This window comes from Mastigoproctus giganteus, chromosome 12 (assembly GCF_048544385.1).
Source record: "Mastigoproctus giganteus isolate SK-2022 chromosome 12, ASM4854438v1, whole genome shotgun sequence".
In the NCBI taxonomy this organism is placed as follows: domain Eukaryota; kingdom Metazoa; phylum Arthropoda; class Arachnida; order Uropygi; family Thelyphonidae; genus Mastigoproctus; species Mastigoproctus giganteus.
In genome coordinates this window covers 60163100-60181192 of record NC_143586.1, presented here as the reverse complement: position 1 = coordinate 60181192, position 18093 = coordinate 60163100, and the positions used below count along the sequence as shown (strand labels likewise).

Genomic DNA, 18093 nt, shown 5'->3' with positions numbered 1-18093 from the left:
AATGCGCCTTAGTCAACTAATAAATTATTACCAGTGTCACTTATTTAGGGGATACAGGAAATAACTTTGGCTTTGTCTACTGGATTTTAGTAAAGCATTTGACTCAGTCCTTCACAAGAGATTGCTATAATGTATTGGGACAGATAGGATCCCTTGATGGATTATGGGATAACTACACAATAGGATACAAAAATAGTAATGCTTACTTTTCAAAATGGGCTAGGGTTAGAAGTAGGGATACTCAGAGATCAGTGCTTTGGCTGCTGCTCTTTCTGATTTTATTAAATGACTTTATTAATGGAGGTTTATATGGTGTGATGTCAAAATTTTCCAAAGATAGGGAGAGTGGTTAATAACCAGTGTCAGCAGAACTCCTTCAAGATGATTGGATAGGTTTCAGGGATGGTTACATAAGTGGTAACTGGCAGTTATGTTTCAGTTCTGCAAAATTTTCTGTTTAACACTTATAAACAGAAAATTTTACAGAACTGAATCTTAACTGTCGAATTATAGCCTATTCATAGCAGAGATAAAATTGTACCATACTAAAGAACTCTAGTTATTGAAAAACAGTTATTTTTCAAATAATTAGCATTCTTTAGTGTGGTACAGTTTTATTGCTGTTATGATCAGGTTATGGACGTCTCCTAAACCCAAAATTCAGGCTTGAAGAATTTGAACATAGAAATTTCAAAATGTAGCCAATTTATTTAGTTATTGCAACTGTTTGGGTAATGTTGTGTCAACCATGACATTTAAAAAATTCCACTTCCCAACCAGTGTTGGCAGTTCTGACTGTTGACATTGCCAATTATGAAATTTTTCCCTCTGCACTGGTGTAATTATTGTACTGCCATCTATATTATACCTCATATAAACAATGCAAAAAACTAGACTAATAATTATATTCCTTTGTTAAAAGCAGGCAGCAGTTGTTTTTCTTCATTTTAGTCACAGAGTACTTTATACTCTGTATTAGAAATGAAGTATTTAGACATGGCATCACCATTCCATTAACAGTCTTTCTAAAGAAGAAGAAATTGTTAGAACTTTCTGCATCCCAGAATTCAAATGAACTAAAGGCAATTTTTTGGTGATAACATGAGAATAAATGAAAACAATTAATGTAAAGGAATGCTTATCTGAAGAATTCAGTTAAAGAGAATTCCAGTACTGACTTATAACCACGCTTGATTTTCACCTCAAGGGTGCTGGTGACCATTACTCTGCTGTTTATTTGTTCAATTTAAAATCAGTGAAATGCCAGAGAAAGTTATTTTTTTCTGGCTTTTAGAAGTCTCAGTTGAAAACAGTTTCACTTTCATGATGGTGAAACTGTTTGCACTATAGAGTTCAGATGGGTGCAGAAGACAGATTGAATGTCTGTCTTCATTTTGTGATGAACAGGGAAAATCCAAACAAGAAGAAAGGCTGTGCAGTGTCATAAATATTAGAAGCAGGGGAGAAGAAATGGTTAGGTATTGTAAGCCATATTCACCAAAAACTAGATTACAGGATTTTGAAAGCTCAAAGAAATACCAACACATTAAAATCATATAAATAATTAACATTTAAAATGTCTAAAGCAGAGGTTCTCAAACTGTGTTCTGCGGAACACTAGTGTTCCGTGAGATGTGAACTCTGTAGGTGGTAGATGACTTTCATCAACCGGTGAAATACCACCACTTTGCTTATTGGAGGCTTGAAGTGGTGAAACCCATGTTTAGTCTCTAGAGCAAAGTTTCCAGCATCCCCCTCCCCCCATACTTCTCCTTCAACCCATGCACGGTACTAAGTACTATAGGTTTTGATACCTTTCGTGTTTGGGGTTTTCATAAAAAAAAAAAAAAAAAAAAGTGTTCCGCAAAAAATCGTAATTAATAATTAAAAAAATACAATAACTAAATTTTGCATATTCGTAGCATATACCACTTTTGTATCATTATAATATTTAACAATTTTATTTCAGTTATTAATCTACTGGCATAGACTAATAATCAAATAGACCATGAAAGACTTTATTTTGGCAGGCTTTGCATAGAGAAGTATGCGTAGAGGTAATGACACCTACAAAAAAGTAGCAATGTGGTGACTTGATATACCATTCATATGCAATTTTGCCTGGAGCACATGGGTTGAAGGAGAGATGGAAGTGAACCGATATCATAACTAAACTCACTTCCTTGTATTAATTTTTTTTGATAATTATCAGTATTTTTAAATATTATTATTAAAATATGTGACTATAGATTTGTGGTTGAAAAAAGGAACTTTAAAACGAGAAGCAAAGTACTTCTAGTAGTGTAACTGTGATCGATGAAAACAAACATAATATTGTCACACTTCAAAGTGAGAATGAACAGTCACAGCCTTTTGTTTCCCAAAAATCCGAAGTGAGAAAACAGGAACTGTTTTCTCACTTCAGATTTTTCACTGTTTTCTCACTGTGTGTCCTTTTGGCATACAATACAATATCCCAGCCAGCCAGAATGTAACAATATATGCAGTGCAACCTTCATGTAACATGGGTGTTAGGGATATCTTTAAAACCCATGTTATAGCCTGAAATAAAGTTTACCTGTTTTTTTCTAATTATTTATGACTATTTTTTTTATTACATTCATTTTTTAACTTTCATTTATTAATTTTTTTGTTTTGTTTTCTTTTTCTTTTTTTTTTTTTTTTTTTTTTGTTTTCATTGCAAGTTAGTTTTTGAAATAATTTTGAGTTTTTTTAATTTTTTTATTTTAATATACTAAACTATAGTTAATATATAGTTTGAATTCCTATAGTCACGTAGATTAGTTTATTTTTGTATTTAGATAGGTATTTGGAAAGCTACAGCTTAATATTCAGATAGCCTTTGTTATCGATATTTTGGCAGGAATTTTGTAACTTTCATTGGGTAGCTTAAATTTAACTTATTTAGTGATTTAAGTTTTGTCAGCAGTTTAATTTCTGCAATATTTTGTTAACATAAATTCTGTAATATTTTGTTAACATAAATCCTGTAATATTTTGTTAACATAAATCCTGTAATATTTTGTTAACATAAATTCTGTAATATTTTGTAAATTTAAATTTCATAATCTTTCTAAAATTGAAATTTTACTTAAATTATGGTTGCTACAAGATCCACTTAAAATACAAAGTCCCGGGATATATGGACTCAAATGGAAATGCTTGTGGGCATTTTCAGTGTGTCACAACTTCACCATTTGTATAGAATACATGCCATCTATAGCTGGTCTAGTAGACAAACCTAGCTCATCTGATGATTCTTTTCTTTGCAACTGATGTAAGGAGTGTGCTGAACTCAAATTACACTTGGTGTGTTACGAGAAGAATTTGAGTCACACAAGAAATGAGTGCTTGCCCTAGAAACAAATGTAACTGGAGCTCATCAGGGACTCAGGTATCTCCTGACTTGTCAAGTGATGAACTGCCAAATCTTGTCCCAGAAGAGAATAGTCAAGTGCAGACTGCTCTGGTTGAAAGTGATTTAGTTTTATTGGAAGTCTCTATTGTCAAGGAAACTGGTAACGTTTTTTGTAATAAAGTTAGGTGGTCCAAAACCAGAATGTGTTTGCCAGGAGCAACAATTGATGATGTTACTAACAGATTGTCAGATTTTAAGGGAGGTAGAGAGAATTATTATTCATGTGGGGACTAATGATATTAAACATGCAAGACCTGACCATTGTTGGATAAATACAGAACTATGCTGAAAAAATGCTGCGGGTTAGGTCAGAATGTATGTATGTCTTCAATCTTGCCCAGACATGATAGGAGGGATTATATGCTGAAAGTCTTGTGGATTAACTCAAGACTTGAGGAAATCTACAAGGCTCTAGGGAGGGAAATTTTTATCATTGTGGCCTGCATTTGTAGATAGAAGGAATCTATTCTGTAGAGATGGTATTCATTTGAACAAAGGTCGTGCAGGGATTTTTGCCAATATCACTGAGGATACCCTAAAGGTTCAGGGAAACTGCTAGTTAGAGTGGAAAATGGTAATTTATATCTGCATTTATCTTATGAAATGAGTCAAAGTAATGCTTGCACTCATCTCATGAATTCTTGTTTGTTGCCACAACAGCTGATGTTGATAAGATGTTCTGAGGTAGCAATGTTTCAAATGAGGGGAAGATAAAGCCTGGGATATAAACCTATATAACTTCAAGGGGTGTGTCAGGGTAGTAAATAGTAGACGACTACTTAGTCTCAATTGTGCTTACAGTAATTTCAAGAGTGTTGTTATTAAAATGGCTGAATTTGAACTCCTGGTTAAGACAACTAATGCTGATATAACAGGCTAACAGAAATGTGGCGCCACATGTGGTGTAATCTTGGAAACTGGTGATGAAGAGTTCCACTACTGTATGTATAATGCATTTAGGAAAGATAGAAAGGGTGAAGGTATACTGAGAGGAGAAGAAATACCGAAAGAAATGATAACAGGATATATCACATCGATTTATAAGAAGGACGATTGAAAAAGCTGTTCAAATTACAGAGGAATATGCATCCTGAACCCGCTGTTAAAGATCCTTGGAAAATGGATCAGGAACCATTTAGAATCCCAAAACGAGGTATAAAAAGAACAAAGCGGTTTTTCAGCTGGGAGGTCATGTATAGATCATATCTCAACAGTACGACAGATCCTTTAAAAATGCCAATCAAAAGGGCAATCAGTTGTCCATCAATATTTGCCTCTGAAAGAGGTCAAAAAAATGTAATAACATGGGATTGCCAATTAATAAGAACACCTATATTCACAATTTACTTTTTGCAGACGATCAGGTGGTGATAGCACAAGACTTAGAAGATGCAAAGTATGCATGTTGCCAGTTGTTTGAGGAATATAAACAATGGGGTCTAAAAATCAATTTTAGCAAGACGGAAATTTTGTCTTCAGGGCCAGGACACATTCTAAATATTGCAGGTTTTAAAATCAAACAAGTCGATAAATTCAAATATTTGGGATCAATCTTACAAAGTGATGGATCATCCCAAGCAGAGATCAATAAGAGAATTACAGATGGCAGAAAGGCTATCGGCATGTTAAACTCTGTTCTGTGGAGCAAAAATATCCTACATAAAACAAAGAAACTTATATTTCAAACGATTGTACAAAGTCTTCTATTAGATAGTATGAGTCAGAGCTGTACTACTCAATATGTTCTACGTTGATAATAATATTAGTATAATAATAAGAGGAGTTTACCTCAATATAGTGCGTAGAACACTTCCGTATGATACCCTCCAGAAATTAAAACGGAAAAAATCGACAACTTACCGGTAAGTTGTCGATTTTTTCCGTTTTAATTTCTGGAGGGTATCATACGGAAGTGTTCTACACACTATATTGAGGTAAACTCCTCTTATTATTATACTAAAGTCTTCTATTGTATGGAGCGGAAAACAAATTTCTCTCCACAGAAATGGATTTTTGGAGACGCTCAACAGGAACTTCTAGAAGAGACAGAAAACGGAATGAAGACATAAGGGAAAAAATGAAAGTGAAAAAGACTATTATTGACACCATCAGAGAAAAGCGTCTAACATGGTATGAACATGTAAAATGGATGCAAGAAAACAGATATCCAAAGACTATCCTGGAATGGATACCTCCTGGAAGAAGGAGAAGAGGAAGACCTAGGAGGACATGGATGGATGGATGGATGGATGGATGGATGGATGGATGGATGGATGGATGGATGGCGTATGGGAGTGCATGACAGCCCGAGGCTTAACCGACCAAGACACCTTGAACTGCACTTTATGGCGTGAAAAATTCCTAACAAGAAATAACTTGTAGGCTGAGGAAACCCATTGTAAATGGAAACACTCCTCTTGATGAATGAGAAAGGGTGAAAGGGGGGGTCATGCTAATTATTAAAAGCAGCCTGAATACAAAAAGAGCTTTGCTGAGTCTGAAGTTGTCTGCCAGCATGGAATCTGTATGGTGTGAGTTAGTTGGAAACAAAGGAACAGTGAGAGTGGGAGTAATCTACAGGAACGAATATTGTGAAGAATATGATAAGCATCTTTACATACATATGGAATGGACAAGCAAGTCTAAATGTCTTATTATGGGACTTTATTCTGCCCTAAATTGATTTGAATATTTGGGAGGGAAACTCGCCATGGAGAAAATCTTTTTTAAATAAACTAGATTATTATTTTTATAAGGATGTTAAAGAAAGTACTTGGGGTGAGAATATGCTTGACCTCATCATTACTAATGAATCAGATGATATCACAAGGCTTAAAGTACAGGAACCATTGTCAGGAAATGATCATGCAGTTGTCAGTTGGAAGATGAAGTAAGATGTTTCAGTAGTTAAAGGTAAAGGCACAGGTTTTAACTTCAGAAGAGCGGCCTTTGACAGTTTAAGGCACTATATGACATCTGTGAATCGGGCGGATTGCCAAGGGATGGCGAATACATTTGAAATATTATGTACACAGAAGCCACGAACGCATACATATCTTTAATGAATGCATACACACTTTCTGGTGTGGAGCAGGAAAAGATAGTATGGGACAGTTCCCTTTCATTGTATTTACATAAATGTCATCCCTTCATCGATGTCATTTATGAAAATGAGAAATAACAGTGGTCCAATAACTGATCCTTGAGGGACCCCCACTCCTGGTGCTACATCAATCTGAAGAATATTCATTAACCACAACCTTCTGCCTTCTTCCCTGTAGCCACCCAGCAGCCCATCTTAGAATCTTACCAGTAATTCCAACCTATTCAAGCTTATACAGTAACTTCTCATGAAGGACCGCATCAAATGCTCTGCTAAAATCCAAATAAACTATGTCAAAATTGTTCCCTAAATCCAGGTCACGAGTAATTGTATCAAAATAGCTTAATAAGTTAGTTAAAAATTTGCAGATAACGTAAATATTGTCAGAGTCATTAATGATCAGTGGCAGCTGTGTTTTAATGCTGCTAAATACAAGTTATTACACTTGGGGAATATCACCCACAACTAAATTATACACTTGGTGGGGTTCGATTAAACACAGTGGAGGAGGTAAGAGATCTGAGAGTTATAATATGGGCAGATATGAAGTTTTCTGAACCATGTAAACAGACAGCCAGGAAAGCCCATGGTGTCCTATTGATGATTCAATGAATGTTAACCTGTAGAGATAGAGAGGCATTATGATCCCGTTGTATAAGAGACCTCGTCTGAAAAAAAAGACATTGAGCTTCTTGAAAGGATCCAAAGATGGGCAACTCAAATGGTGACATCAACAGAAGGATAACCATATGAGGAAAGACTCCGATATGTGTTCTACAGAGCTTGGCAATCAGGCACCTCAGAGGGGGACCTGATTGAGGTTTATAAGGCTCTGAGAGGGATTAGTAAAATGAATGAAGGTGGGATTCTCACTCTTATAAAGAATTCCAGAACTAGGCATCATAAATTCAAATTATAGGGGTTGAAGTTTAGATTAGATTGTAGGAAGTTTTCTTTTAGCCAGCAAGTCATTGATTGCTGAAACAAGCTGCCTTCGCAGGTAGTTGAGGCTAACACTTTGAATAAATTCAAGGTCAATTGGATGTTTTCCTGTGTGAGGAGGGAAGCAAATAAGTTGTATTTTTTTGTCTACTTTGGGGTAGTTTTTTTTTTCTACAGTGCAGCAAAAGCCTGTGGCTTCCATGTACTATATGGTAAATACTATTACTGTTACTATAACCTAAATAAATGTTTTTATTGTAAGCAATTTCATTTCATATGTGTGTCAATTAATTTTTATGTTTCAAGATGATCCCCCCCCCCCCAGTCACCCCATAGGATTCCTAAGTGAGAGTGATTATATTGCTGAGCAGACGTGTAAATGATCCACATTAGCTATGGAAAGAATACATTTATCTCTTGTTTTCTGCATTAAAAAAGTAGAATTTATTTTTTATTTTCATGAAACAAAGATAATCAATTTTATTATTATTATTATCTTTATCCATGGCATGGGTCAGCTTTAGCTAGTTACATCATGCAATAGTCTGGTAACTGCCAACATGACAGAGGGATCTCACAGTAATACAGTTTTAATTTCCCCTTAAATTTCATTTTCAGTCATTTAAAATGAAATATATTTGTACATTCATATAGTTGTTCCAGGTTCTCAAAGGATGGGAGCATAAGAGTGGGGGGAAAGTAATTGCTTTGTGACACAGCAGCTGTTGATTGTGGTTATTCCGTGGTAGGAGCATTTGTTCCCCAACTCAACTTTGTGTTTATTGGGTATGGAGGTAGCAATGAACAAAGGCATGGTTTTATCATAAGCAACTTATTATTATTATTATAAAACTTTTTTTCCTTTGTGGGGTTTTTTCCTCCCCACGATGGGTATTGGTACCACGTGCATGGGGTGGTTGATTGTGTCCATTACTGCTGTTATTGTTATTATTTCTGTTGGTGTTGGTCGAGGAACTCTCCTACTATCCTACAGGTGTTCAGACTGCTGTACCACCTTTACAAAAGCAAAAAAAGTTACATCTTTAAGTAAATCACTATCAATAGATTGTGATTACTGCCACCTAGTGTGATTTCTACCACCTAAATTCCCTATAATAAAACTTATGTGTATACAATATTTATTTGTATAGGTTAAAATAAACTAAATGAAAATAAAATAAAATAAACATAAATCACTACACATACTGTCTTTTCAAGAAGCCACATATACAAAGATTTATGGAAGCATATGTGGCTTCCAGAAATCTTTGCATATGTGGAAGTTGCTGGAAGTTCAGTACATTAACTGAATTGTAATTTGATTAATTAATTGATTAAATCATGGTGATTGATTTTATTTTTATATTTTGCCAGCTTGTTAATATTTTCTACATATCTGAATTCAATGGAATTTCCTTTGATATTTGTGGAAACAAAAAAGTGTTATTAACTATCTGCAGACATGCTACATCCAAAAAAGTGCAAATGATAAAGCAAAAAAAAAAACAGAGAGAGCATACTTGTGCTGAAAACAAGGATATAAAGGGTTCTGGGAGCATCCCCTATTTTTTGATATTAGTTTCAATTAATTTGGATTAAAGGGATTTAGTCCAAATTAATCCAAATTAATTTGGATTAATTTGGATTATATATATACATATATATAATACAAACATGCATAAAATTATATAAAGCATTGAGAAATAGTAATAGTATTCATATATATTACAAGGAAAACACAAATTTTTGCTGCATAGGACAAAAAAAAAAAAAAATTGATAAGAAAATTTCAATTATGTGCTTCCCTCCTCACTTAAGAAAATTATCCAATTGACCTTTGAATTTATCCAAACTATCAGCCTCAACTACCTGCAAAGGCAACTTTTCCAGTAAACAGTGACTCACAGGCTAAAAGAAATCTTCCTACAATCTAGTCTAAATCTCTTCTCCTGTAATTTGAATTTATGGCTCCTAGTCCTGGAATTCTTTATGGCTCCTAGTCCTGGAATTCTTTATAACATTGAAAATTCTGTCGTCATTCATTTTACTAATCCCTTTCAGAGCCTTATAAACCTCAGTTAGGTCGCCTTTGAGGTGCCTGGTTGCCAAGCTCTGTAGCCTACATAGATTGCCCTTTTGCCAATCTCACCAAGGGAGTTGCCCATCTTTGGACCCTTTCAAGAAGCTCAATGTCCTTTTTTCAGGTGAAGTCTCCATACTTGAACACAGTATTCCAAATGATGATGAATAATGATAACAGTGATGATATTAGGAAAAAGTGATGATGATATTAAAAATAAAATTAAATAAAACAACATAAAAAACAAATAAGGGTATTTCTTTCTGAGGGGGGGTGGCTTTCGTGCTACCAAAAGGTCAATATGGCAGCTGTGCAAATTCCACTATATATATATATATATATATATATATATAAAGATTGATTTCAAACTAATTAATTCCACTGAATTTTTTAAAATTTGGTGGAATTTGACTATGCACTCATTTTTTGCGAAGTTTTTTTAATGCCTGAATATGTGTTATGTGATTACTGCAAATATGTGCATAAACTAATGTATTGCATGAAGATAATATCCTATGATTTTATGAGGAATGTTGGAATTCTAATTTAAGTTCAAACTTAAATGCATTTCTTTTACTACAGATATTGACAATTAATTTATCATTTGCACTTTTGTGTGATTTTTAAATCCTGGATAATGAAAATATCTGAATCATTGCTAGTTTTCTTTAATACAAGTTCTGAAAAGTAATTTTAATAAAATTTCTTTATAAATTTTATTAAACTCACACTTGAACATGTCCACATCATTGACAAAACAAAATTTTGAATTTTAAACAGACTCAACATATAAGAATAAGTTAGCAATGGCATATGAAATTGGGTATCCATTTCCTTTGCTTATATAATCCTGCCCTGGTATCTATAGAGTTATTGAAAATGCATGCTTCACAGAAGACATTCCATAATTTTTTGCCAAATGCTGTTATGTTATTGCATGCCATATATACTGTGGCCAGCACTTGTTTAAGAATAGCATAGAAGTAAAAATATTTTGCAAGACCAATGGCCTTTGCTCTGTAGATCTCATTATGGTATTATTATTACTGCTGTTGCTTCGTAACACTATGATAATGCTCTCCTCAGATGCTTAAATTCCGGTAATGAGATGTACAGAGCAGGACCCTCTGAATTTCAAAATTTTTTTTTTTTTTTTTTGCTGATGCTGCATAACTCATACACTTTCTTTCTAGCATCACATACCACTACTACTACTACTACTTCTTTTCAAACTCAAACAAGTACTGGTCAGAGTAAGTGACCCTGTATTCAGTAGAAAGTGAGCTGCCTCCTCATGGCTGAAAACAGGAATCAAGAAGAGGCAACCCCTTGCTGCTTCCTTGTTGCTAAATGAAATCATACAGCACAAACAACATAACACCACACTAAATACAATAATTACCCAACATGACTGGCTTGGCATGCTCTTGCTTTCATAATGAAAATACTACAGGTATGATGGAAAAGTCAAGTGCTATATGAAATGCAGTTTGATATTTATCAAACTGCATTTCACTGTTGCTAATATATTTCATGCAAGTTGATTTATATGAGATATATACAATTTGTAGTAGTTACTTATTTTACTGTAAATTTACTTCTGTATCTCCTTTCCAGCAACTGATCTCAAAAAATTAAAAAGGGAATGGGACTTGACTCTTGTTCAATAGCTTTACAGCCATTACCTGAGATTAGATACTCAGGACCATTCAGAAAATAATGCAAGAAGGATTCCATCAATGGTCATAGAAATCAAATGTCTGATAATCTGTTAAAAAAATGATCATGATTTCTTTAATGGAATTTTTATGCTGTTAGAAATAAAAAAATAAAAATATTATAAATAAAATATATAAATATTAATTTTTGATGTATCCTAAACTATTCAAGTAGTTTTCCCAGTTATTTTAATGATTTTTATGAAGCTGAACATTTAATTTGCAGAAGAATGCTAACTGAAAAATGCTTGATATATTATGTCTATGTAAGACATAAATACAGTGCAACCTTGATATAATGTGCCTCTTCATAATATGGTTTTGGATATACTGTGGGTATGATAATGCCACCAAAAAGAAATTATGAAAAAAAAAAAAAAAAAAAGAAATGTATTCAGAAACTAGCAATTTCAAATTAGAAACTGAAAAAATGAATACTTTTCTTCTATCTACTGTACATCCTACTGCTATATTTCTAAGATGGGAAATTAGCTAAAAATTGGCTATATATTCACTTTGATCCAGTTGCAGAGTATTCATCAGAGACTAATTACTGTAGACACCCAGTTTCAACCCTCAGCTAGATGCAGTAAAAGAGTAATATCAATGAACTGCCAATTACAAACAGCTACCTCTGAAGGGGAATATGGCTACCATTCATCAAATGCATTGCATTAATTACAAATTTCATAAATAACAGCACATGCCATCCTTCAACTAGAAGTTAGGATGATAGCAGAAACTTCTAAGAGCTAAACTAGACAAAAATATACATGAAGTGAGAAGTGATTTATGAAGAAATCACATGCCTTTGCTTTAGCACTATGATAGTCTGAGCAGTTTGGTTTTGATCCAAAGCACTGTAAATTCTAGGACATCAGAAATAAATACAGGGAAAAATTAGTAAATCAGTAGGACTGAAGTAATGGCCACCAAAGAAAAAATTATACAGTTAAAGAAAAGTTAAAGATTATTGAAAGAGTTAAGAATGGCAAAACAAAATGCAGTATATTTTGTGTGGAATTCCAGAAGGAACTATCCATGGTTGGGTGAAAGAGGAAGAAAAATTATGTTCGTTTGTAGACTCCATAGAAGATGAGGTAAGCCTCCAAAGCAAGAAAACTAGACTTTGTGAAAATAGTGATATGGACCAATTCTTATACAAGTGGTTTCGCAGGGAAAGAGTACCAGTAAATGGGGTAATTTTGAAAGCACAGGGAAGGAGTACCAGTAAATGGGGTAATTTTGAAAGCACAGGCACTTAAATTTTGTGAGCTACATGATGGAGATGATGACACATTTAAAACTTCTGAATAGTGACTTTTGAGATGGAGGGCTCATCATGGGATATCCCAGGTTAGTCTTGTAGATAAATCAGCATTTGGTGACCTTACAACAGCAGAAGCATTTTCTGAATTTCTGCATAATGTGATTCATGGTATTGAATTCACAGCTGAACAATTGTACAACTATGATGAAACAGCACTGTAATAGAAACTTCTCACTGACAAGTCACTGGCTATTAAAAAAGGCACCAAATAAAGCAGACATGAAAACTAACAGAGAGTTACTGTGTTACTGTGCACAAACAAGACTGGACATTACAAGCTAAAGCCATTGTGCATTGATAAAAGTCAAAGTCCCCAGCATTTTAAACACACAACATACATGAAATCTCTACCTGTGATTTATAAAAATGGCTCCAGTGCTTGGATGATGAGTGATATTTTTGCTTCATGATTTATAAAAGTGAGTTTGTACCATTGGTGAGATGCCACTTGCTGTCCAAAAAAATTGAAGAAAAGGCTCTGTTGCTTGGATCACTGCCCAGCTCATCCCTTGGCTGATGTCCTGAAATCAAAAGATGGCAAGATCAGAGTCACGTTTCTGCCAAGGGACAACTGCACTAATTGGGCCCATGGATCAGAGCATTATTCAAGCCTTCAAAGCCTACTGTCGCAGTGAGCTACTTGCTGGTGTTTTGAACTCAAAAATTCAAGTTATAGAATTTCTGAAAACTTTAACACTGAAAGACATTGCATACAATATTCGATTAGCTTAGGAGGAAGTAAGCCCAGTCGCAATTGGACTCTGCTATTGAGCTTGTGTAAGGAAAATGCACTGGAAACTAACAGTGTTTGAAAACATTAATGAGGTGATGGCATGGTTAGAACATTAGACTGATAGTGAACATCTTCATTTATTGCATCTCACCACTATTAAGAATTATGTACTGAAAAAATGCTGTCATCGTTAATGGCAAACTAAATTACATGACTATTTCAGAATGAATGCATAAAATGTAAGTCCATAACATTTTGGAATGGCTAATGATGATGTGTGCAAAAAACGTTCCCGTAGATAGTAATCTTTTAAAAGCTAAGACTGAATGATATAGTTGGAGCTCTTTATAATGACCCTCTTTTTAACGTCCCAATGAATTTTAACATCCTGTATGGTTGGCCCCAGCCAATTTCTCATCAACCTAACGCTATTTTACATTCAGTATAATGACCTCAAAAATAAAAAGAATTCTCTATAATGACCATAAATTTCTACCTCATAATCTGAAATTTTACTTTTTTATTACAGTATTTGTGCTTAAAAATAACAGAATGCTTCAAATATATTGAAGCAATTGATGAGCTTGCAGCCAGACAGAGAAATAATCTGTTAAGATTTCCCATGCTCTTTTCTCATAGTGTGGTAATCAAATGAACATTGGCTAGAAGCTCATTTCATTAGTTTGAGTGTATTTTGCCAATCACTGATAATAGGATTTTGTAAGCTGTAAATAATGGTGAGCATTCTAAGAGGCTCTTTTTTTTTAAATTGCTACCAGTTACATTTAAAGGGGAGAAATGTAGTGGCAGAAAAAAAGCCAAACAACAGATTACCATTCTCCTAGCAACAGACATATCTGGCACAGAGAAGGTTCCTCTTTTAATCATTAGGAGCAAGCCTCAATGTTTTAAAGGTTTAAAGATATTACTGACTATGTATTGAGCAAACCAAACAGCATGAATGACATCACAAATCTACAAAGAATGGATCAGAGACTTAGATCACAGGATGAGTGAAAAGAATAGAAAATTTTGCTGTTTGGAAATAACTGCACCCCTCATTATCAAGTAAACAATCTATGTGCAATCACTGTCGAGTACCTACCACCAAATATGACATCAGTTCTTCAGCCACTTGATCAAGATGTAATCTAGTGTTTTAAAAAAAAACTACTGAAGAATGCTACATATTAAAAAAAATTGTGCTATGTCTTGAAAGCAAAATTCAATGCAAAATCAACATCCTCAGGCAGTGTTTCAGCATGGGATAAAGTTGATGAAAATGTCATCGTCAACTACTTTAAACGTTCTTGATTTACTGCAGTGGTTTTCAACCTTCTTTTAATAACAGCATCCCTAAGTAATTTATTTTATTTTGCGGCACCCCTGCTCAATTTTCTGTCTGTTAGATCCGATTCTCTCTCTCTCTGCATATATATATATATATATATATATATATTTTGAGACACCCTGTATATATATATATATATATACAGGGTGTCTCAAAAATATTGGTACAAACGTTTAGGGGAGGTAGGTATCATCTAAAGGAATGTGAATCACATAGGAACCCATAACCGGAAACGTCACCGTAAGTTGGTACACGACGCTGTTCATCAGTTCGCGAGAGGGAAAATTTCTGGTTTACTCAATCAAGGAGTAGTCGCTGCACGAAGAGCATGCATCAGTATACGAACTGTGAGCTGGCAGACATGCACCTAGTGTATGGATTAGCAGAGGGCCCACACGGTGTGCGCCCCCATGCGGCACAACATCGCTTCGCAATAAATGTGTGGGCAGATATGGTCGTTGACTGCTTAGTCGCCCCATACCTGTTACCATCCCGCATGAACTCCGCTAAATATCGGATCTTTCTTGAACAAGTTCTACTACGGTTACTTGACGATGTTTCAGCAAATGTGGTTTTGGTTTCATCATGACGGTTTCAATATGACGGGGCGCCTGCCCATTATAGAAGGTGTGTTCGTGACCACACCTTCTATAATGGGCAGGCATTTTGGCGACATTTGAACAGGCATTTTGGGCGTCGGTGGATTGGCCATGGTGGACCCATTGCCTGGCCCCCAAGCTCACCTGATTTATTGAGCCTTGATTTTTTTTTGTGGGGGCCCTCAAATCTATCGTGTATGAATCGCCTGTGGAGACGGAAATGGATCTCGTGGTGAGACTCGTCTGCGCTGCTACTACTGTCAGAGAAACTCCAGGTGTGTTCGACCGTGTCCGCCAGTCCATGCTGCGTCGGTGTCACACATGCATCGCATGTCATGGTGGAACCTTCGAGCATCTGTTGTAACATCATGAAATGCATCCATCTCGTACTCCGTTGTTAATATTATGTCAAATAAATGTTTGCCACTAATTACTGTCTTGTGTCGTTTCTGCTTCTTATGCCTCTGCTACTACTTTCCTGTGACGTTTCCAGTTATGGGTTCCTATGTGATTCACATTCCTTTAGATGTTACCTACCTCTCCTAAGTGTTTGTACCAATATTTTTGAGACACCCTGTATATATATATATACAGGATGATTCACTACCAGTGCGACAAACTTGCAGGAGGTGTAGGGGGCACGAAGACGAATCGGAATCACATAGCATTGCAGGGTCCGAAATGCCTTTGTCATGCGGTAGAGGACGTTGAACGGGCGGTCGCGTGAACAGCGATCCCGCTGGAAGTCAGTATTTGCAAACTGGTTCCCGAGGCAGTAGGATGGACGAGTATTCAAACATTGAACTGGCTAACATGTACATCGCGTATGGAGCTGCGGACTGTAACGGGCGCGCCACTCTGCGCTTGTACCAGGAATGTTTCCCGCACAGGCGTGCTCCTCATCATACGATTTTCGCACGGGTGCACAGAAGGTTACGTGAGACTGGTTGTTTCACGAGAGGTACCATGAATCGAGAGCGAACAACGAGGACGCCAGACAATGAGGAGAATGTCCTACGTCTTGCAGAAGGCAATCCGAGTATGAGTACTCGAGCGATAGGCCAACGATTGGGTATTTCCCAATCCACTGTATGGAGGATACTGTCAACAAACCAAATGAGTTCATACCATCTGCAATGCATCCAATCATTGGAGCCTGCAGATTATCCACTCCGGAGGACTTTTGCTACTTGGTTTCTTCAACAGAGTGCGGCAAACAGCGCATTTGCTGCGTCCGTATTGTTCACGGATGAGGCAAGTTTCACAAGAGAGGGAACCTTCAATCAACATAACGCCCATTTGTGGGCTTTGGAGAACCCCCATAGTACGCGAACACATGCAACTCAATGACGTTTCTCTGTCAATGTTTGGGCCAGCATTGTTGGAGACCACCTCATTGGACTGTACCTTCTGCTCCCTCGTCTGGATGGTAGGGCATACTTGATCTTTCTACAGCAAGTCCTGCCCGAACTTATTGAAGAAGCACATGTTCCTCAGTCGTTGCGCCGCTCAATGTGGTTCCAGCATGATGGGGCTCCCCCACATTATACCAATGATGTCCGCCAACACCTAAATGTTACATTTGGACAGCATTGGATAGGTCGTGGTGGTCTGGTTCATTGGCCTGCTAGATCGCTGCACCTATCATGCCTGGACTTCTTCTGCTGGGGTCAAATGAAGACATTGGTGTACGAGACCCCCGTTGATTCAGTTGAAGACCTCATCGCTTGCATCTCTGTAGCTGCCAGGGAGATTCGAGACACGCCAGGAATCTTCCAGAATGTTAGGGATTCCATGCGGCTGCACTGTGAAGCCTGTGTGACTGCTTCTGGTCGCACTTTCGAACACCTTCTGTAGCATGGCTTTTTGCCAATGTAAAACTTGTCATTAAAATGATTTCTGTTACACTAACGAGTTGCTGTTTCTGTTCTTTTTCTTTGCTTCTTTGTTCACGCGACCTCCCGCATGACGAAGGCATTTCGGGCCGTGCAATGCTATGTGATTCCGATTCGTCTTTGTGCCCCCTACACCTCCTGCAAGTTTGTTGCACTGGTAGTGAATCACCCTGTATACATATATATATATATGATAGTTATTACAATAATATAATTATAAAAATTACATTTCATAATACAAATTATATATACTTTTTAATAATTTTATTCTTTATATAGAGGTACTAAGTAAACATCAATTATAGATCACCACAACATTAAAAAGATACTGTACACCTTTTTATAATGAAATAAACATATAAATTTTTAAAAAAATGATAAGTTTAGTAACTTAAACCCAAATTACATGGCACCCCTGGAATGTTGTTGCAGCACCCCGGTTGAAAACCACTGATTTACTGTCTTGAATTATGCAATGTGGGAAGTTTTGCATGCTTCTTACTCTGTTAATTGTGAAGAACAGTCCAATAATAGCAAAGAAATATTTGAGCATGTGTGTCACCTAAACTTTCAGGAAAACTAAGCTTCAAATATTATGCAGAAGTGGATGCGGACATTGAATGTTTCAGAATATGCATGAATGAAAAGGAACTCATTGCAGATGTAATGGAATCTTCCAAAATTTGCAGTGATAAGGATGAGGAACCTATTGTGGTCGAACAAGAAGTTTCAGTGAAAGATGCTCATCAAAGATTGGAACTTTTGCATCGAATTTTTTCAAGCACAGCCTAACTGCGAAAGTGAAATAACTGCTATCGTGCACCTTCATAATTATCCTTTAAAACATGCTCTACCCATTGAAACAGCATGTTTTTACAGATTATTTTTAAAGCATGAAACAAT

At 35.9% G+C, this 18093-nt stretch overlaps 1 protein-coding gene across 2 annotated transcripts in view; it reads left to right on the top strand.

Annotated features, from left to right (window-relative positions):
* The window catches only part of LOC150077096 (papilin-like), a 724323-nt gene that overhangs the window by 568210 nt on the left and 138020 nt on the right, over positions 1 to 18093 (top strand). The window lies entirely within an intron of this gene.